Here is a 22,915-nt window from a genome sequence, read left to right as displayed (position 1 = left end):
CATATTCAATGACTCAGATTCAGGGAGATAAGAAAATTGAAAATAAACATAGGAGATAATTACAACTGAAATGATTGGAAGTTGGGCTAACATCTGGAATCGTTTGAATTTCCTTAAATGCAACCACATGATTTCACCTTACAGTCTATTACCTTTAATGGGACAAAAGAAACTTTTGCTTAAAGTTCCACCAGGCAAGTCAGTAAAAGTTTCTTAGCATTGCTCTTGATTTTTTCTGAAATGGAGAATCAGGAAGCAGTTAACGATATGAGAATATGTCTGCTAATAATTATTTACACATCAATTAGATCACCCAAACAGTATGTTTTCAGAAACTTCACCATAGGGAGTCCTCTATAAGAAGAGAAGGATGAAAAGCTGCTATGCAGTAGCAGTTTTCTTCCAGACTGGGAAAAGGAGAACATCCCAAGATACTTAAATTATAAAGAGAAAATGTTTGTGTTGGCTCATAGCTTGGGAGGTTCCTGTCCTCAACTGATTGGCTCTTTGCTTTTGACTTGTGGTGAAGGCAGAATATTGTTGTAGATTTTTTAGTAAAGTAAAACCACTCAGAGTATCAGTCAAAAGGCAGAGTATGAAAATCCCTGACAAGGGCTTGCCCTCAGTGACTAAAAGCCATCTATCAGGGCTAATATCTCACAGGTTCCATTATCTAATGGTAGCAATTTGCTGACACTAAGCTCTTCTGGGGAAATTGCAATATACAAAATACAACACTGAATAATTTCATCTGTTCATTGTAAACAATCTTTTTAAATCATCTTTATATCATTGGTTTAGTCAAATCTTTAGGGTTCATGTTTAATATCAAGAACAAAGACTTTGCCCTAATGAGCTATGCATACAATCACCAGATCCATTGTATTCAGTTAGTGCTATGCACCACCTTTCACAATGAAAACATCTAAGATGTAGAAATAACTTCAGTATCAACTAAATTGTAAATCAACAACCAGGAACCCATTGATTTGCCACAGTAACTAAGATGTCAGAAACAGTCCATGTGTTTTTTTTCTTGACCTTTAAAAAGTGTTTGATACACAAATATGAAGGAATATAGAAGATTTTTTTAAGGACTAGGCTACCTCACTCTGTGTAATACTTTCAAGTTTCAACCATTTATGTGCAGATTTCACTATTTTATTTTCTTCTTTCAGCTGCATGGTATCATATGGTGTATTTGTACCACATTTTCATTCTCTATTTGTATGTTGTGGGACATTTAGATTTTTTTTATTCCCTAGCTCTTGCGAAAAAATGAGGCAATGAACATGACTAAATAAGTATCCCTATAGTAGGATATCTGTTGTTTCTTGTGCTTTATACCACACAGAGGAAGATCATGGTCTTGTGATTGATCAACATTTAGCTTCTTGAGAATTTTCCAACCTGAATTCCATAGTGGCTGTAAAAGTTTGGAGTACCACCAAGAGCAAGTGGGAGTGTCTCATTTGAAGAAGGATGCTTAACAGAAATCCAACACTAGCTCAGAATTGAGAATAATAGATGGTTATTTGTTTAGGGGTAGACTCACCAATCATAGTCCTATGCTGGAACAGAGAACAGCAACTGAATCCCAGAGCCAGAAAAGAGGCCAGATGCATGCTTTATGTTGGCATAAATAGTGTAAGAGGCCGCATGTCAGTGGGCTGGTAACATAAAGGCTACTTGCTGTAGGATTTCCACTAGCATCTCCCCCTTTTGTTTAAATAATACAGTTCTAAGCCTAATACAAAATTATATACAATAAGAACAAATATATTTAATAATTATCCTATCCCAATGAGTTTAAGTATTATATAATAAATAACTTGGCCAAGACACAAGAAGAAAGTAACAGCAACTCTCTAGTCTTCAAACCCATGGAAGATTTGAGAAAGAAAATGTTACTTGAGTAAGCAGGAAGTGCAATCAAGCAACTTCTAAAATGTGCACCAAATGACAGAGACAACTGACTACTTGGGCAACTGTCCAAAGATTCTTTTGCAAAGTTCAGGCAAACAACTTTGGCTAAGGCCTAGATTAACTGACAGACCATTTTCAGAGGCAGGAAAATTTTCAAATCCATCTTACCCTGTTTTGGCAATAGTTGACAGTCTTTTTCCTTGTGTCCATTTCTGTATACCATGTTCCTTGTCAGTGGTTGGGGCATGGCCAATTTTTTGCCCAAGGGCCAATTTTGTCAAGAAGGAAACAAACTCTGAGTAGAGTGACATCAGTGCTCAACATTCTCTCTGGAATAGATCGGTGCTGCCAGGAGCAATTGTGTCTCACTTCATCAGAACCCTAAGTTATTTAAATGCCATATTCTACAGCTCTTTGAAGTGGTTGAAGATTACCTATCTATGCACAATACAATCTCTATGATTCTGAAGAAACTGATTAGTCTAACTATAAATATGACAAACATAGATGACTATTGATTTACAATTCTTAATATTTATAAGATGTGGGAGTCCCCTCTGTGTGCTGTGATTACCATTAATAAATAAAGAAACTGCAGTGGCCTGTTGATAGGGCAGAACTTAGGCATGCGGAGAAAACTAAAGGGAATACTGGAAGGAAGAAAGCAGAGCCAGGGAGATGCCATTGGGCCACCAGAGATAGATATGTTGAAACTTTGCTGGTAGGCCATTACCTTGTGGTAATGTACAGGTTAATGGAGATGGGTTAAATTAAGATGTGAGAGTTATTCACTAAGAAGACAGAGATAATAGGCCAAGCAGTGATTTAATTAATACAGTTTCTGTGTGGTTATTTCACAGCTAAGCTAGCTGAGTAGTCAGGACAAACAAGTGGGCCCTCCTTCAAAACCAATATAACTTAAATACTAAGACTTTATATAAGAATATTATACAATAAACAAATGAGGACAATGACCTCAAAATGTAAACAATATATAAGTATCTTGATCAGAGGTAGAAAAGTTCTAAAATTGTATCAATACACAAAAACGTTTTAAGCAGAGGTAGAATCATGCATGCATACAGCATGACAAAGTAACTTTGCCTAAGTATACAAATATTGTGGAAGAAAATAGGAACATATTCAATATGCTTTAAGTTTGTATTAACATAAAGAATCTATACCAATTTAAATTGCCTATAAATAATAGCTCCCAATTATTCATTCTATAACTCACTATTATTATTAGTGTGAGTAAGCTATTATCCCATCCAATTTTCCCTTTATTTTTCAAAGAGATCCTTGAGCATACAAAATTTCCCCAAAACCCCAACCCTATACCAATTATAATAAACACCTTAATGATGTCCCTAACCCTGAGGACAAATTATGTTGGGAGAGGGGATGTTGTCTTCTAGAATTACTTCCAGTTGTCATAGGACCGATGTGATTTCTACAGGATCCTGTGAAAGTAAAATGATGGTTAAGTTCTACAATTACTGTCTGGTATAATTGCGAAAAATCTCTGAGTATTTGGTAGGGTATTTTCTGAGGATCCTATTAGAAGTTCTGGCCAGAACATTGTAAAAAAGTGTACCATTTTAGCTAACCAAGTTGGAACCATCTTGAGCAGCTGGTACCTTAAACAGGTCTTAGAGTAGCACTATCAACATCATGACATCATATCAACCATGTGGAGTTGTTGTTGTGGGGCCCAATCTTCTTCCTGGAAACTTCAAAGATTACTGCAGGAAAATTCATTTTTCATTGTGGAAAATGTAAACATTATATAAATATATACAGACATATACATTCAATGAAAGGTATGATAGAGACAAAAATAGGTATGAAGAAAAGTATTTTTTTTCTAAAATCTTTTTTCTTTCTGTCCCATATAAGACGGCACTTGACATGAGACAGAAACTCTAAATATTTCATTTAACAACATGCTTGTATGTAAAGAAAGACAGAGCAATTTTACAACCCCCAAACCAGCTCATATATATATATATATATATATATATATATATATATATATATATATATATATATTCATATATAGTGTGTGTGTGTTTAAATGTATGTTTGTAAGTTACTTGACCTCATAAATTGTATTCCTTTTTCTCAATAATCCTTAGTGGATAGCTATTTTTCCATCTATATTCACACATCCAGGGTCTCTTAAATTTTTGAAGATGAGTATTTTCCTGCAAAGATAAGAACAGAACCCTGTTCCAAATCTTATGAGATTTCCTTACCACTTTTATGCTTGTTACCATTTTGAATGAACATTTCTCTTTTCAAGAAGTTTCTCTTTTTCAAACTGAATCTTTATTAATTTTGATGGTATCCATAGTTTTTCTTTTCCTGTGGAAACAAGACCAAAAACCCTTCCCCAACATAACACATCTTCTGGCTTCCATTATGAGGTCAACACATCCTTGAAATACACCAGCTGATTTAATTCAGAAGACTTTTCTATTATCCAATGTCTCTCTGCTGCTGTTGTCCCTTTCTCATTAGTTTTAAGAAAACTCAAGATTAATAAAGCATTATGTAATCTATTTCTAAGGGTATTTTTCAACTCTTTCTGTTTGTTTAAAATATCCTTTATAGTTAGATTTGATCTTTCTATAACTGCCGGACATGTACAAATGTTTGTATACCTGTAATATGCTTAACATTATAAGCAAAAAACTGTTTCATTTTCTTAGACACATATGCTGGGACATTATCTGTCTTTATTTGTGCAGGTATACTCATGATGGTTATAAATTTTAAGAAATTTATGATTACTGAATCAGCTTTTTCTGAGCTTAAAGCAGTTGCCCACTGAAAACTGAGTAAGTGTCAATGGTGTGGTGTACATATTTTAATTTTCTAAATTCTACAAAATGGAGCACAATATCATTCCTTTAAATACCAGTTCATCCCTGAAGGTAGTGGTGTTTGGTTGTAGAAAGATCATGTAGGGCATATCTTTATAATCTTCTTAGCTTGTTGCCATGTAATAGAAAACTCTTTCTTTAAACCTTTGCTATTGACATGATGTTTTTTTATGAAATTCAGAGGTCTGCAACACACCTCCAATCAACAATTGATCAATTTCTGCATTACCCTGTGCTAGAGGATCTGGCAGACTCATATGATATTGGATGTGCATTATGTATATAAGACAAAGTTTATTCCTGGTTATGTCTTGGACCTGGAAAAATAATTAAGTCAATTCTGTATCATTTGGTAAAAATTCAGTGGTTTTAATGTGCCAGAAAACTCATTCTGTATATTGCAAATCTATAACGATATTAAGAGTTTCTTTAAAATCCTTTGCACCATGAGAATAGCATATTATTCTGCCTTCTGAACAGAATTATAAGGGCTTTGTTCCACCTTATTTAATCCATCTGACTTGTAACCTACCTTCCCTGATTTATTTGCATCAGTATAAAATGTATGGGCTCCAGTTATCAGAGGATCATGTACAATTCAGGGAAGAATTCAGGAAGATCTTTATAAGGTTAAGTATATTGCTTTGGGGATAATTGCTATTAATTTCTCTGAAAATAATTAACACAAGCTCTTTACCATTGTCTTCCCATAACTTCTTAATTTTGAGTAGTGAAAGGCACTATAATCTCTGCTGTGTCTAAACATGCTATAATTGACGATGTCTCAATTTATGTTTTATAATTTATTCAGGGACTTTTTCCACATAAGTTTTTAATTTTTTACTTGGTTCATGTGATAAAAAGATCCATTCTAATATAATAGCATCCCTCTGCATTAAAATTCCTGTAGGAGAATTTCTGGAAGGCAGAATGACTAGAATACAATTAATATCTAAATTGACCCTATCTACATGTGCTTCCTGTAAATACTCCTCAACAATTGTCAATTCCTTTTCTGCTTCAGCTGTTAATTCTGTAGTACTATTCAAGTCTTTATCATCACCTAAGGTTTTGTTTTGTTTAAATGAATTATTAGATCAGATGTTATCCCAACAACTGGTGGTAGACTTGAAATGTCTCCTAACCAACTTTGAAAATCATTAATTGTCCATCACTGGTCTTTCCTAGTTCATGCCTTTTGTGTTCTAATTTTCTGTAAACCTATTTTATAAACTAGGTAATTGACAGATCTCCTCTCTGTATTTTTTCAGGATCAATTTTGTAATCCCTATTTTGGCAAACCTTTCTTTTCTTCTTCAAACATTCTTTCTAAAGTATCTATCTTTGAATCAGATAGCAAAATGTCATCGTGTAATGGTAAATTATAGACTTAGGACATTGTTTACATATTATCTCCAATGGCTGACTCACAAAGTATTGGCACAGAGTGAAGCTATTTAGCATTCCTTGTGGGAGGAGAGTCCATTGATATCACCTAGTAGGGTGAGAATTATTATAAGTAGGCACTGTGAAGGCAAATTTTTCACTATCCTTTTCTTATGAAGATGTAGGGATGAAACAGTCTTTCAAATCAATAACTATAAGAGCCCATATACTGGGTAATAGAGAAGGCAGAGGAATTACAGATTATAGAGGCCCATAGGTTGAATTACTTTATTGACAGCTCTTAGATCTGTCACCATTCTCCATCTATCAGATTTCTTTTAAGCACCAAATACAGAAGCATTCCAATGGCTAGTTGATTCTTCAATATGGTGAGCATCAAGTTGCTCTTGTACCAGCTGTTCTAAAGCCTGCAACTTATCTTCAGCTAGAGGCTACTGCTTAACCCATATAGGCTTTTCAGTTAGCCATTTTAAAGGTAGAGCTGTTGGTACCTCTAAAGGTTTGCTAGTTGCTTTATTTTCTTGTACAGCCTGAATGGCAGGTGAACTTTGTGTATAGTACCTTATAATATCTTTCCCAGAATTATGAGTTCCTGGGAATGCAGGAATGTTAATCCTGGTATTCCATTGCTGCAGAAGGTCATGGCCCCATAAATTTATTGCAATATTAGCCACATATTGCCTCAGATTCCCCCTCCGACCATCTGGCTCCAGGCAGTCAACCCATCTTATGCTTCATTTAACTTGAGATATGGTTCCAATTCCTAGTAATTGAACATCTACTTCTTGAAGAGGCCAATTTTGATTCCAAGATTCTGGAGTAATGATTCTCATATCCACACCTGTGTCTATCAAACCAACAATTACAATGCCATTTATACACACTCTTAGCTTTGGTCTTTGATCATTTATAGAAGTCTGACAGAATATACCTTTCCTATTTCCTATTGGAATTTTTGATTTGTCCTCCATATTTATGCCATCATCTAGACAGTATGGTATTTTACAGAAGGCTCTGGATTTTTTAGTTTTCCTGGTAAAACATGTCCTCCACAGTGACTGGGAAGGACTGTGCCACTCTTGGCTTGAGGGCCTGTGAGAAGCCCCTCAAGAAGTTTCCCAATGTTATCAGGTTGCCTTGTCTGTCTTTTGTTGATCTGCATGCATCAGTTCAGTGTTGCCCTTTGCCACACCTTCTACCTATACCTGAAGGCTGAGTCCTCCTATTCAGACCATTTCCAGAGGAGGATATTATTCTTAGGAATTCCTTGTCTACAGTGCCTTCTCAGATGTCTTATTCTACCACAATTAAAACATTTGGCATTTTGATGTCTCCTCATTACTTTGGAAATTGCTTCTCCTACCCAAGATTCAGTATTATAGTCAAATGTCTCAATGTTTATTGTATGCAGGATCCATTTATCCATAGGTGGTGATCTAACATTTAAAGGCCCAAGAATTTTTTGAATTCTATGTTGGCATTTTCAAAAGACAGAGATTCAATCAGTACTAGTCTAGCATCTGGGTCTGTTACTCCTATTTGTACAGCCATAATTAATCTTTGTAAAAAGTCAGTAAAGGGTTCTCTCTGGCCCTGCTTATCTCTGGTATATGATTCAATTTGTTTTCTTAGTTATTGAATCCTGTCCCAAGCATTTAAGGCTGCACTGTGGCATAAGAACAAGATTAGTTCACCATAAAGAGCTTGAACCTGTGGGTCAGCATAAGTGGCCTCACCAAGAAGTTGATCTTGGGAACTCTCAAGTCCATTTGCTTTTCCCTGTTATTCTAGGATTTCAGCCTCTTCCTTGAAATGACATCTAAACATCAAATGGAGACCATCATCCAGGACTGCTGAAACTAACTGAAGCTAGTCTTGTGGTGTTACCTTGATGCTAGAAGCCCTACTCTATATCATCTCCCTAACAAATCTTTGGATCATTTTGGTCCTTTAGAACTTGATACATTGTCAGAGTAGATTACAGGAAAGGAAGCTAAAACTCTGGGTAAGTTATCTCTCACAGCTACTGGTGATGTTCAATCCTGTCCATGAGCCTTCTTTCCCTGTTCATCATCTCCAATAATTTCCTCAATCATTTCAAATCTTTTTTACTATTTTCTTTATAAAGCCTGAATCTCCTGACCTGTATATATTTCTAGTGATTTCATTGAGGTATCTAGCCTCTTATCTTCATTCTGCACATGTGATTTCAAAGTCTGAAGTTTCTCTTTTAAAGATAACACCTCATACTTGAACATTACTTGGATAGTGTGCAGATTGCCATCCTGGAGAAATCTCTATCTACTAACCTATAATAACTTTTTAACAAATTTTGATTGTCAAATTCATCAGTATGAATTCTTTCTGATAATATCTCAGTACCATAAGATAGGGATTAAATTTTGTCTGTCAAATTAATGTTATCCTTTTTAATAGTATTATATTTTTTCAGGTAACTTTTAATATTTGATGATATTAATCCTGCCACTAGCTGTTTATTATTTGTTTGTAAACACTGTATCATTACTAAAAGTGCCACATTCTTTCTTAACGATATAATATGAAGAAAAAAACTGAGTCCCAATATCTGATAAATGGAAGTATTAGCATAAACATATAGGCCTCATAGAACACAATGTACAGAATTAGCAAAAATGTTACTAAAAGTTTCAATATTAGTGTAGTCTGCCATATTGATTTATTACCTTTTATGAGATCCAGCAGATTGTTTTAGGTGTAATAATCTTTATTGTCCAGTAGATGTCGTGGTTGCAGAGTCACAACTAGCAGCAATGCAAACGGTGGTATCAGAAATGGTCCTGAGTCGCTTTAGTTTCCTGCCTTGGTACTTGTTGAATATTGAGAAATATGCTTTGCTTGACAAATTAAAAGCAATTAAGTGAATTCCATACATGGAGTAAGAAACCCAGAACTCACGGTCAGGGAGCACAAACTGAAAGCTGCACAAGTCACTGTGTGTCAAGGAACCACGTCAGGGAACTGAGCCAGGGAATGCAGCAGTCTTGCGTCTGCTTGTAATTTCCAAAGTCGCCACATGCTGTAAGCTCCTCTGTGACTATGGTTTTACAAAAAAACAAACAAACAAAAAAAAGATACTTAGGTAAAAGCAAGCCAAGGGGGCAGGTTTGGGATACTTTCTGGGCTGTGGACTTGCTAGGCCATTAGGCTATCCAACCAGTAGATGTGGAGTCCGAATCCATGTGGGCACCAGATAAAGAAGGACACTTAAAAGAAATCCCACACTGGCTCAGAATTGAGAATAATAAATGGTTATTTATCTAGGGGTAGATTCACAAATCAGAATCCTCTGCTGGAATGCAGAACAGCAACCAAGTCCCACAGCCAGAATAGAGGCTGGACACATTCTCTACATTGGCATAGACAGCATAAGAGACCTCACCCCAGTGGGCAGTTAACTGAAAGGTTACTGGCTGTAGGATTTTCTATAGCACTCTTTCTTATGTCCTTACCAGCATTTGTTTTCAAATGTTCTCTGGATCACAGCCATTCTGAATAGGATAAGATAAAATCTCAAAGTAGTTTTAGTTTGTATTGTCCTAATTGTTAAGGAACACTTCTTAAGATAGTCCTTAGCCATCTCTCTTTGTTGGTCTGAGGCAATTATGAGGGATATTTTTTCCCTGATTCTTAATCAGTGTGTTTGTCATTGGCATGTAGGAAGACTATGAATTTTGTTTGCTAATTTTATATCCTGGACTTTACTGAAAGTGTTTATCTACTCTAAAATTTTCCTGGTGGAATCTCCACAATCTCTTATGCATAGAATCATATCATCTGCAAATTCATAAAAACATATAAAAATCTAGAAATTCAGAATAATCCTTATCAAAAAGAATAATGCCAAAGATATTGCATCTGATTTTAATTACAATAGAACTGGCATAAAAGAGGGAGCTTCCAATTTTTTTTTAGTGAAAGAACAGACATATGTTAATGAATACAATAAAAAACAGATATAATTTCAAGAACCAACAGAAATCTAATATTTCACAAAATGTCACAGCTACACACCATAGAAAAGACAGGTGATGTTAGAAAAATAGATATCAATGTATAGAAGAATGAAACTAGATATGTACTGTCACCCTGTACAAATTTAACTCTAAATGGATTAAAGACCTTAATGCTAAAAATGATACTGCAAAACAAAGAAAATATAAGATATCAGCATAGACAAAAACTTTGTCAACAGGACACCAGTTTCTTAGAAAAATCAACAACTGACAAATGGAACTTCATAAAATTTAAAAGTTTCTGTACAGTAAAGGGGCAGTTAATATAATGAAGTTCCTGCCTACAGAATGAGGAAAAATAATTGCTGATTTATATATAATTTATACATTTTATGTATTACTATATATTTAATTATTATGTTACCAAATGTATGACTTATATTAGAATATACAAAGAACTAAAATCAAACAAGATCAAAACAACAGGTGAACAGCAAGCAAACAACTCAATAAATAAATAAACTAATAAAATGAACAGATAGTTCTTAAAAGATAAACAATAAATAGCCAGTAAGCATGTGAAAAGATGTTGAATCTATCTATTGCTTAAAGAAATAGAAAAATTATCAGCAAGACTACATTGCTATTCCATCTTACCACAGTTAGAACGGCAACCATTAATAAAACTTTAACGGATGCTGACAATGACTTAGACAAAAGGGAGCCCTTATACACTGTTGGAGGTAATGTGAACTACTTCAGACACTAAGGAAGTCGGTGTGACTCAAAAAATTAATATGGTTAGGTGCCATGGACCTCGGAACTCCAGGTACTGCCTTAAGAGCACACTTACTGAGTTCTGACCCATCTCTTTTTGCAGCCAGGTGGTTGAAGGCTTGGGCTACTTGCAATTGAATTTACCAGTCACTTCTTGCTACAGGTTCTCTAGTAAGGACTAACTAACTAATCTGCCTTTACTACTCTTCAAAGGACCAAGAAACCCACATGCACATGTGTGGTCTCACTTTCACTCATAAATAGAGATCAAATGATATTCCTCAGGAGAAAAATAATGTCTTTGTAATATACACATTATCTTCTACAATTTTCACATTATTTTGCATTTGTCACATATGAGCAGCTGGAGCTGTAGTACATAATGCACTAGTCTAGTATCAGGTGCCTAGATTTAGTAGTTCCATTGGTTTCCAAAGAATACAAAATACACATGTTATTAGGAATCTGTACACAATCCCCTGGATGGAATTTCACATTGACATTTTTCTTTAGTTTGTGTTAGAGATTTCTTCTTCCTGGTTTCTCTCATTTCCTATTGCACACAGGAAAGGGCTTGTTTTATAGGACTATCTCCTTCTAAATGCACTGAAATTACATTTTATATTTCAGAACCATCTTGTTTTTTACATTATACACATCTTCCCACCTAGGGCATAAGAACAAGAGAACCATACTTGATGCATTTGAAATAGCATCACTTCACCTATGAAATCAGCCTGAGTATAAGGATCTTTCTCGGGAAAGAGGGAACTTCAGGGAGATAAACTGTGCTGTTTCTTTATCACTTCTACAATGGATCTCTAATAAGAAATAACATGTCACTTATTTCTAGTGTTAAAATTAGAATATAACGTGGAAAGAATAGAATTGCATATTCATTTCCTGGTAGGAATTGCTATAAGGCTAGGGACAGACAAAAAAATAATAATCAGTGACAAATGGCTAAGAGGAACAGGGCTGTAAAAATGGTTCAGGAACAGGAACCAAAGCTGACTGTGTTGGAACAGTTTCAATTCCTATTGACTTTTGGAACTGAAGATTCTCTATCAGAGCCTGATTAAATCCCTGTCTTGCATGCAGACATTTTATTGATAGTACACTCAATGGAAATACCTCTACCAGGTAACTGGGCATAGTGCAACCAAAGGGCACAGATCCTCTACCTCTCAGATCAGTGTTCACAACAGTCCCATAATTATGGCAAAAACAATGGCACAAAAACCTCTAGGATTTAATAATTTTTACCTCAGAGAAGCAATTCTATCAGGTTATAGTCAAAATAAGGAGAAAATATTTTGATAAATTAAGACTCATTATTTTTTCTTGTGTTAAAGGTTTAATTGTCAGAAAGTGCAAGGTTGGAATTATATTAACATGAGCAAAGTGGCTAATTTTTGATGACTTCAGAAATTCAAAAGATATCACATTATGTGAACCAAAGTAAAATCTTTCTTTGTAAATTTTTAAAGGGTATTTTGAGTTTTACAGTTTTTACCATTTGTTCCTAATATTTGTAACATTCTCCCTGTGTTATCCTTTTTAAGATGCATATGTAAACTATGTGACAATGAAAGAATGAGATAGCAATAAAAATAATTTTGTGAATACAGTCCAAGGCTCTGAGAACCTTTAAAATTAAATTGCTTGACAGAAAAGAAAAAAAAACAATATCACAAAGCAACAAAAACTTTAAAAAGTTGTTTTAAGACTGCTCGGCCTCAGAAAAATCATGTCTTTCGCTGGAATTTAAAATGACAAGAAGGTGGAGTGTTTTATTGGGGACAAGGGTGTGTTGGGTTCTGCTGATCATTACTTTTCAGTAAGCATTGCTTTCACAGAGCCTATTGACTTCTAGTTTATCAGAGCATCATAAGGTGAAGGTAGTCATAGTGATGGCATCATTTCTCTGTCTTTGAATGAAGGCTGTTTTGAGAATCCATGCTGTCCTCAAAGTGGAGTTCGCATACTTGGGAAACAGTACCTATGAGGAACTCTTAGAAATACTGTTTTGTAAGAAGTTTGGTAGGGAGAAGTCAGAGCTCAGCTTGAGAAAATCTTGGTACTCATAAGTATGGGAGGTTCATGCTCTAAACTCTCTATGACATGGTGTCAGACTCAACTTCACTCCATACTGTCTTTTTAAATTACTGTCTAAGCACAAAATTTAACACCGTTAAAACAGATGTACCATAAACATCAGCATTTGCATTTGTCAAAGAAATCAGACATTTTCAAAGGGAAAAAATTTCTAAAATGTGTTATCTCAGTATCTGTTATTTAAATAGTTAGACTTGAAAATACAGACTACATATAAAATATGTAAAGTGCATTTATATTAATTCTTGTGTAGTGCATAAAAATATTTGATAGAGTTTGAACTCTGTAACAGATTTTATAAAGACAATAATAATTATTCTAACAGAAATAAAATTTGAGATATACAAGAAATATTAATATAATGAAGAAAAATTGATTTAAAATAAAACAAAAACAACAGATTTAGAGGAGGTTTTAAAATATCTCTATGAATTCACAACTGTGAAGATCCTCTGGTAGGTCCCTAAAGCATGTCAATTGTTTGTGTTGTTACACATTTCAGCAAATTTACCATAAAATCATCTGTTGTATGAGACTGCTTATTTGTCCTGGTCACCAGAACCAAAATAACCACAAAGAAACTTTATTAAACCACTGGTTGGCCCATTAGCTTTAACTTGTTATCAGCTAACACTTACATCTTAACTTAACCCATTTCTAGTAATCTGTGTATTACCATGTGGCTGTGGCTTACAGGGTAAAGTTCTATCTGGCTCCAGCATGACTAGATGGCTTCTCCTGAACCCACCCTCTTCCTCCCAACATTCAGTTTAGTTTTCCCCATCTAGCTCTACTTTGCCTTATCACATAGACCAAACCCGATTCTTTATTCATTAACCAATAAAGGCAACACATAGACAGAAGGACATCCTACATCAAGCATTAAACTTTTTGTTTAAATGCCAACCTTGAATATCAGGTAATCAGAGTAAGACTATGTTCACAAACAACAAAGAGAGTTTAGAGAGATTGCTCCATGGTAAAGCAATTGCTGGAAAACAAGAGGATATAATTTTTGTTCTCAAAATACACATGTGGAAACTCACTGCAATGGTGCATGTCTCTAACCACAGAAGGTGGTAACATAACCTTCAGGGCGTTCCTGGACACCAGTCTAACTAAAACAACAAGGTTTGGTGAGAGAGATCAATCCTAACTTAAAAGATAACATGTAATGGAAAGTAACAGGAAAACACACAAAGTCTTTCTTTCATTTCTATAGTAGATACATGGATACAACTTCCCACATACACATATGCACACAGACTCATATAAATAAATTCCAATGTTGCTTCTAAAAAAAACTGTTAATAGAATTAGGAAAAATGTGATTTGGAGAGGAGGAACATTTCAAACAAAAAGTTCGATGTTCAGTTCGACTGTGTACAGTATGATGGCACACACAGCTGACGTGGTTTTGTGGACTTCTTGGGAGATCTTCAGAATTGTGAATTCATAGCAATATTTTAAATCTGATTCTAATTCCGTTATGCCAGGCTTAGACTTGTGAGACATAGAGGAAGAGATTAATAATAGCTTTCACACACATTAGCGAAAATGAGAAACTGATGGGTGTTTTACAACTATATGAAGAACACAGAATGAAACCACATTAGAAACATCTGTGAACAAAAGCATTCAGAATTAGCACAAATTTGTATGCTTGACCGTGTCTTCAGCATAAAAATACCCAATAAACAGCAGCTCTCTTCTTTTCTGTCATGTTCCTTTTGACATTTGTTGGATTTGACCCCACTAGTACAAAGTGAGGGAACATTTGGTCCACTCTGCAGATTCATCATTTTACATATGGGAAGATAAGAATCAGGCTTAATTCTTTCCTTTCAAGATTTTTCTCATAGAATTGAAACATTCATTGAAATTGAAGAGCTAATAATTTCAGAACATTGCCTGTTTCATTCAGAAGACCTTGTGTTGATAAATGGGCTATTCAAATTTCCTTAATTGACATTACTTTGGTCTCATTTCAGTAGATTAGGAAAATTATAGACACTTTACAGTAGAGTTTCCCACAAAATTAAACCTTTTAAAAATTTTAGTAATGTTAAGCTTTCTTTGAAAAGATAAAGCCAGATTCATATACTTTGGAGAACCTAATCATTTCCTGGCAGTGAGGCCTGACAGACTTGAGTGTGGCCTATTTGAAACTTTATTTGGCACTTTTGAGATTGCTGAGGAGTTCATAGACATTGTCAAAAATCTTATATTTAGGATTATTTGCACATTTAGAGAATTTTTTCCGGTAGAGGAAGGACTTTTTACAGTGCAGTTAGTAGACCAATGGATGGGTCTGAAGCAATATTATTCAGTGAGACAGATAAAGCAACATTACATAATACAGATAGCAAAACTAAACTGTCTCATGACCTTATTGGATTTTACTTTCAAATAAAATATCTCAAATTTATGTACACAAAAATTCTTGGTTTGTACAATTTTGGAATTGTAGTCAAGAAATCATTAATCTCGAAATAGTTATGATCTCTAATGCAACCAGTATTTCTCCTCATAGTGTCACTGTTACTCCTTCTTATGTAAATACTTTCACTAAATATTTTGTAAATCTTTCTAAGAATCTATTGGATGTATTATAAAGCCCATGTTAAGAAATTCAGAAACACACTGGGTTGTAGTGGCATTTCGATTTTATTTTAATAAATAAAGGCTGCCTGAAGATCTAAGAGTAAAGAGGTCCCAAAGTTTAGACCTACAGACCAGATTATGGTAACATACACTTTTAATCCCAGTGGCCACAATGCCATGCACCTTTAATCTCAGTAACCACACTAGTTAACATAGAAATAGGATGGTGCATGCCTTTAATCCCAGACCTAGAGAGGAATATTATATGCTGGTAAAACAGGTCTCATGCAGACACATTCTAAAATTCCAGGAGGCAGGATTGCCATTTTGGTCTGAGGTTGAGGTAAGAGCCAAGGGCTGGCTGTTTTACTTTCCAAATCTTCAGGCTGGACCACAATTTCTCTCTCTGAGTTTTTATTAATTGTGCTTTATTTGGCACCCACATGGATCCTGACTCCATTTTGGGACCAACTCAAAATGTCCGTCCGTGGAAAAAGGTCTCCCACTCCCACACACCTGGTTTGATTTCACCAACTTGTTTTTTTTTTTTTTTTCTCCCAAAACCCCGCCAGAGCAGAACTAACCCTTTGGTGAGCCCACAGTACAGTGACTTGACAATTTCTCCAGGGTCACACAGAGTTTTCCCCGCTGCTGCTTTCTCTTCTGTGTGGCAACTTGCATAGCTTCTGGTTTGTGGTCCCAGACAACAATTTACTGAAATCTCATAATGTAGGTAAATTCATTTGATTAATGAATAAATCAATAAATTTAAAAGTTATATAATTGCAGACAATATCATCATCCAGGAATTTAATAACCTTTGCTTATACTATGGATGGTATTCTGAAAGGCTTATATGGTTTTTCTGATGCATCCATTTATTTGATATTGGAAGTTAGATTTGTTTTTCATACTATATCCTTCAGAAAAGGGTATGATAACAGATCCAAGAATGAGGCACTTTTAGAAATGATACAGTCTTTACAGACTAATAAAGAACAGCTAGCTAACAGGATTTATATCATTGAAAATCAAAAGTTAGGTGAAAAAAATCAATATTATTGAAAAGAATAAATTAATTTGATATAAAAATTCAAGAATTTATGCTGTTGAATCTGAAAATCAAAATCTGTTTAAAAAGTTATATAAGTTAACAGATAGAGTTATCCAGGAAGACACTCTGTATGCCAACCAAATAAATTTTGGAGATGAGTATTTTCCTGCAAAAACAAAAACAGAAACCTGCCCCAACCGTTATGATGTTTCCTTACCACCTGTAAGACTGTCACCTCTGTAGATGAGCTGATATTTTTCTGTCTCAAGGGGTTTCTCTTTTTCAAACTGAAACTTTATTAAATTATATGGTGTCCATAGCTTTTCTTCTCCCGTGGAAACAAGAACAAAACTTCTTTCCCAACTTAATATATCTCCTGGTTTCCATTCTGAGGTCAACACATCCTTAAAATACAGAATTTAATGCAGAAATTTTTTCTATTGTCCAATGTGTCTCTGCTGCCATTTTTCCTCTCTCATTAGTGTTAAGAAAATTCAAGGTTAATAAAGAATTATGCAATCTATTTGTGGGTATTTTCCAACCCTTTCTGTTTGTTTAAGATATCCTTCATAGTTTGATTTGATCTTTCCATAACTGCCTGACCTGTAGGATTGTTTGGTATATCTGTAATGCTTTACATTATAATAAGCAAAAAAAAAAAAAAAAGTTTCTTCTCAGGGTCCTTGGCAATAAACTCTCCTCTCAAATAACTTCAACCCAAGTCTGTCTTTGGAATGACAATAGGGTTATTTACTCTTGTGTATTGCCAACTCAAATCATTTTATCAATTGTAATTTGCCATAATAAATTGACTTATTGTCTGCTATTTTAAAACCTACTTTCCAGAGTCATTACTTTTTCAAAAATATTGTTAGGATACCAACCAAGAATATTGTTTGGATGCCTACTGAAAATGACTTTAAAATATCAAAATAGAATGAGTTGTTTCACTTTTAAATAATGAGGTACGAGACCTCTATGAGAAAGTTAAATGAATAACATGTGAGAATATAAACCCTTCCAGGAAAGCACATCCATGGATGTCATAGGGACCCAAGAAGTGGGGTTATAGACCGACATAAAACTCTGGGTTCACTACTTATTCCACTACTATTTATATATTGTTTAGCTACCTACTAGAGATTGATTTGCAAGCATGGCTTGATCAGACTGTGTCTTCAACCCACTCATCTGATTTCTTCCTTCCATACTTCCCTATAAACAATATCTTTTACCACTGTATCCAAGATTTTCCTTTTCCAGTTCCCTGTGAAGGTGTCCTTGTTTTGTCCAAAGGACATTTTTTGCTAGGTTTTTCTCATGCCTCCAGTTTTCCACAGTCATGAGACCACAGCTGAGTCAAAGCTTCTGCTTGAGAAAGGAATTGCAGAACATGTTAACTACAGCAAAACTCTAGCAAGTATTAAGAAGTAGCTTTGAGGCCTTGGTTCACAGGGATTGAATCCTTAAGAACCTCATGAATAGTATGAATATCTATATGAAACAGATTATCCACCACTTCCTTCATAAGTTACAGCCCAAGGTGGGTTGTATGTATCTATGATCAAGTGAGACCTTTGTTTCATGCCTACATTCAAAGGCCTTGAAATTGGATAACCCAGCCTCCAGAATTGTAGAAAGTACATTTCTGAACTGATAAAATCCCATATTTTGTAGAAATCTGAATGAACTGAAAGACAGGTCAAATGAATATGGTAGTGAGAACTTCTGGCTTCAAAAATGTCCAATATAAGTTTCTGAGACTGGATTACTATTGTTGTGCTGGAGGAATGGCAAGGCATCATGAATCCATATTGCATGAGCAAGTGAGGAAGCAGGTAATAAAATAAGCTTTCACACCACTATCTGTTTCAAAGGTACTGAAGTACAACCAGGGAGAATTATGGAGGCTTAACAAACCAGGAAGTTCCTGGGAAAGGAGAAATAATTTGTTTCTGTTCTTGATTGGCAACCCTCACCACCAAACTCTCCCAAAGCACAATATATTCCCTAGATTGAAAATACCATTTAAGTATATTTTCTATAATCTAAATCTAGGTATGTTTCAAGCTAATTTGACCCCTGAGATCTAGCATAAATTCAGAACTCATAGCAAATGATGATGGGGAAATGTTTTACTCGTGTAACCATCAGAACTTTTAAACAGTATACTCTGGACTTGCCTAGCCCTCCATGGAAGTATGTAAAAAAGAAAGCAAGACTAAAATTATAGGCAAGACAGGAATTTAAAGCAAATTTAATATAATTGGCTAAAAGCACAACTGTGGTTAAGGGAAATGAATAAAAGACAAATAAGACTTCAAAAGGATTTTATACTCATTAAACAAGTTCAGGCTGGATAATATTTTCAAAAGAGCCTATTGGAGAAATAATAAATCTATTATTCCATTGTCATAAGATGAAGTTCATTAAATATTATGATTAGCTGAAGGCAGGAAATAGTATGGTTAGATGCTAAACTGTGGTTAAAACAAAGACAAATGAAAGTAGATAAGTGAAAGCAGCTATTCTTGCTTTAAAGGGGAAAAGACCACTGAAGAAAGTTTGGTAGACAGCCTCAGGAGGAAGCAGAGGAGGAACCGATGGTGGTAGCTGAGCCCAATTTCTTCAAGCAACTTTTAACTGCTTCACACTTTAACACAGTTTAACAGTGGGAAGGAGATGACCTCTACATGACCATAGCAATCTATGACAGCCTGGATTCATGGCTATTATTGTTTCTGAGACAAATTCCTGGCAAAAAGAGATTATAGCAAGGAAGGTTGTACCTTCTTTTATACTTTCTGAGGTCCAGCTTCACATTCTGCTTCTGGTGTATTGACTCTGGGCCTTTGTTGAGGAAGTTGGAGCTCCATGCAGGAATCTATTGCCCCATGGCAGATAGGAAGGTATAATCTTGAAAGTTACACTCCATCAGGATTACTTGCTCCAGTTTGAACATACCATCAAAATGTTCCTCTGAATTAAATGCCACCAGCTGAGTGCTGAGGGTTCAACTCAGGATCTTGTTAGTGAAAGTTAGTGTGCTATGTGTATTTGCACTTACAAAGTGGTGAGGACAAATGATGGAGAGACATTTCAGAGGAAGAATGATGGAGAAGGGTCATACTTTCATTGGTTATTAAAGAAGCTGCTTGGCCTGAAAGGTCAGAACATAGGTGGGTGGAGTACACAGAATAGAATGCTGGAAAGAAGGGAAGTGAGGTCAGATGTCATGGAGCCAGCCACCAGGTTAGACATGCTGAATCTTTCCTGGTAAGCCACCACCTCGTGGTGCTACACAGATTATTAGAAATGGGTTAATCAAGATATGAGATTTAGCCAAGAAGAGGCTAGATATAATGGGCCAGGCAGTGTTTAAAAGAATACAGTTTCCATGTTATTATTTCGAGGCATAAGCTAGCCAGGCGTCCAGGAGCTGGGTGGGAACGCAGCCCGCTGCTCCTTCTACAGAAGAATCATTTTATAAAAATGAAGAGTGACTGAGAGATTTGCATTCTGTCATCATAAACCTGGTAACTCATCAACAATTATTTGTCTATGAGATACTGAGTGTCATACTGCCTTCATCTTGTGGAGATCCCAATCCAGCATCAGAAAAGAACACACACACACACACACACACACACACACAGGATATGACATGAGAGAAAGTGATTCCACCAGTCCTCAATGACTCAGAAGTGAATCTGTGACTGGCTACCAGACCTTAGCACAATTGACAGACATGTTAGAGACACCAAGCAACATTCTGACCTAAGAACATGTAGATCTCCACACCTGACAAAATGAGAACAAAAACCCAATCTTTTCAAGTCTGGAAATGTTCTGGAAATGTTCTGGAAATGTTCCTATACTGACCTGACTTTTGGACTTCTACAGTTCTGCTGCCAGCTAATTGTTCTTTTTTGTTTGTTTGTTTGTTTGTTTTGGGGGGGAATGGATTTCTCTGTGTGTAGCTTTGGAGCTTAACCTGAAACTAGGTCTGTAGACCAGGCTGGCCTCGAGCTCACAGAGGTCCGCCTGCCTCTGCCTTGCAAGTGCTGGGATTAAAGTCATGTGCCACTACCATCTGGCCTGGCTGACTATTCTTGATAAATGAAGTACATCAACACATAATGTGGTTTTATTCTTAAAAGTTCACTGTGAAAAAGGCTAAGGACTGTGCTCGGTGCCAAATACACCATGTAGTTTCTGGGAAGCTAATAAAGACTGTTATTGGCTTGAACCTGTGTCTGAATGGTCTTCTCCAGTGGATTCCTCAACAAATACAGTTTCCAAATCTATTCTCACGGGCACTTTCATACTAATGTTCCATGAGAAAATAACTTATTATGTTTGATAACAACTGCAATCTATACTAGACATCCTCACTGCATCCTCATCTGTACCTCCATGGCTAGTATCCTAAAATGAGAAACCCATATATCCTTGTTTAATTCTTCATTTGACAAACTCAGTTAATGTAAAAAAAAATCTTATTCTTCAAGTACCAGAAGTTTATTTGTATCAAAAATGCTGCTATGTACAGTCTAATGTAGAGAATTAAGATCTGGGGACTTTCCGGACACACCAAGAAAGATCACTGGAGGAAAAGTTCTCTTTCACAGGAGTTCTCCATTCTGTCACATTTGCATCTTATGCTGTTTTCATACAACACAAGGCAATGCTTATTTAGAGCTCATTGGAACAGCTCTCTCTCTCTCTGAGAGCCCTGCCCCATCCCTTTCTGCCTCCCTCCGACCCTCCTTATCTTTTTCTCCCTTCTTTCCCCTTACTTCTTTCTTTGTTCTCCCATTCTTCGTTTTTTTTCTTTTTCAGGAAAGCATGAAGGTCTGATGATCAAACTAAAGCAAATAATAACAGCTGGGACTCCAGGGAGCCAGGATATATTAGTGTTCTGATATATGGCATTCTAACTTTTTATTCTTCTTATACTACAAATCATGTCTTCCTTTTAATCAGTATTTTAAATGCATATCCTTTCATATATTATTATGTTTTTCTCCTATAGTAAATGTGGAAAGTGACCAGTGAGTTGGCTCATTTGGTAAAAGGCACATGCCCTGCAAACATGATGACCTGAATTTGATCCCAGAACCACATAAAGGTGGAAGAACAGATAGACGGCACAAAGTTGTTCCCTGACATCCGCAGTGCATTGTAGCACACACCCACACCCACACTAATATTAAATAAACTCCAAAGTGTTCTACAGTAGCTTTTTAAAGTTGAGACACTTCCCTTAGCTAGTGGAAAGAGAAGAAGACAATCTACCTCCTGAGGCTCCCGAAGCAACAATGGTACAGGAGGTTCTGTCTGTTAAGATAAAACAAGACAACAGGTAATGTATATTTTTTTGGGGGGGGGGATTGGTTTAAATTTTTAAAATTTTCTCCCACACAGTACATTCTGACCACATTTCCCCTCCCACCACCCTTCTCCCACATCCCCTCTTCCCCAGATCCACTCCTCCTTTGTTTCCCTTCAGAAAAGAGCAGGCCTCCCAGGGACAGCAACTGAACATGACATAATGAGTTACTGTAAGACTAGGCACAAATCCTCATAGGAAAGACAACACAGAAAGAGGAAAACAATCCTGAGGACAGGTGAAAGAGTCAGAGTTACTCCCACTCCCACTGTTAAGGAGTGCCAACAGAACATGAAGCTAACAACCACATTATATATGGAGAGCACTTAGCACAGACCCTATGATCCCTGTTTAATTGACTCTGTGGGTGGTGTTCTTCTAGTGTCTTCATTCCATCCAGCGCCTAAAATTCTTCCTCCTGCTGTTCCGAGGGGCTTGCAGAACTCAGAAGGGAGAGACCCAGGGAAGATCTCCCATTTGGGCTCTCTCTTTGTTGTGGGTCTCTTCATTTGCTACCATCAACTGCTGGAGGAAGCATTTCTGATAACAATTGAGCTAAGGACCAATCTGAGTACAGCCGAATACCATTAGGAATCATTTTATTATTATTTTTTTCCGTCCTAGGTCTCTGGGCTATCCAGCCTCTGGTTCTTGATCATCCAGGCAGTGTTTACTGTGGGCTTCTTTTTGTGGCATTGACCTCAATTTAGACCAGTCATTGGCTTGTCATCCCCACAAGTTCTGTGCCTCCATT

The sequence above is a fragment of the Chionomys nivalis genome, chromosome 11 (assembly GCF_950005125.1).
Source record: "Chionomys nivalis chromosome 11, mChiNiv1.1, whole genome shotgun sequence".
NCBI lineage: Eukaryota > Metazoa > Chordata > Mammalia > Rodentia > Cricetidae > Chionomys > Chionomys nivalis.
The sequence above is the reverse complement of the archived record's forward strand: the minus strand, read 5'-3'. Positions refer to the sequence as shown.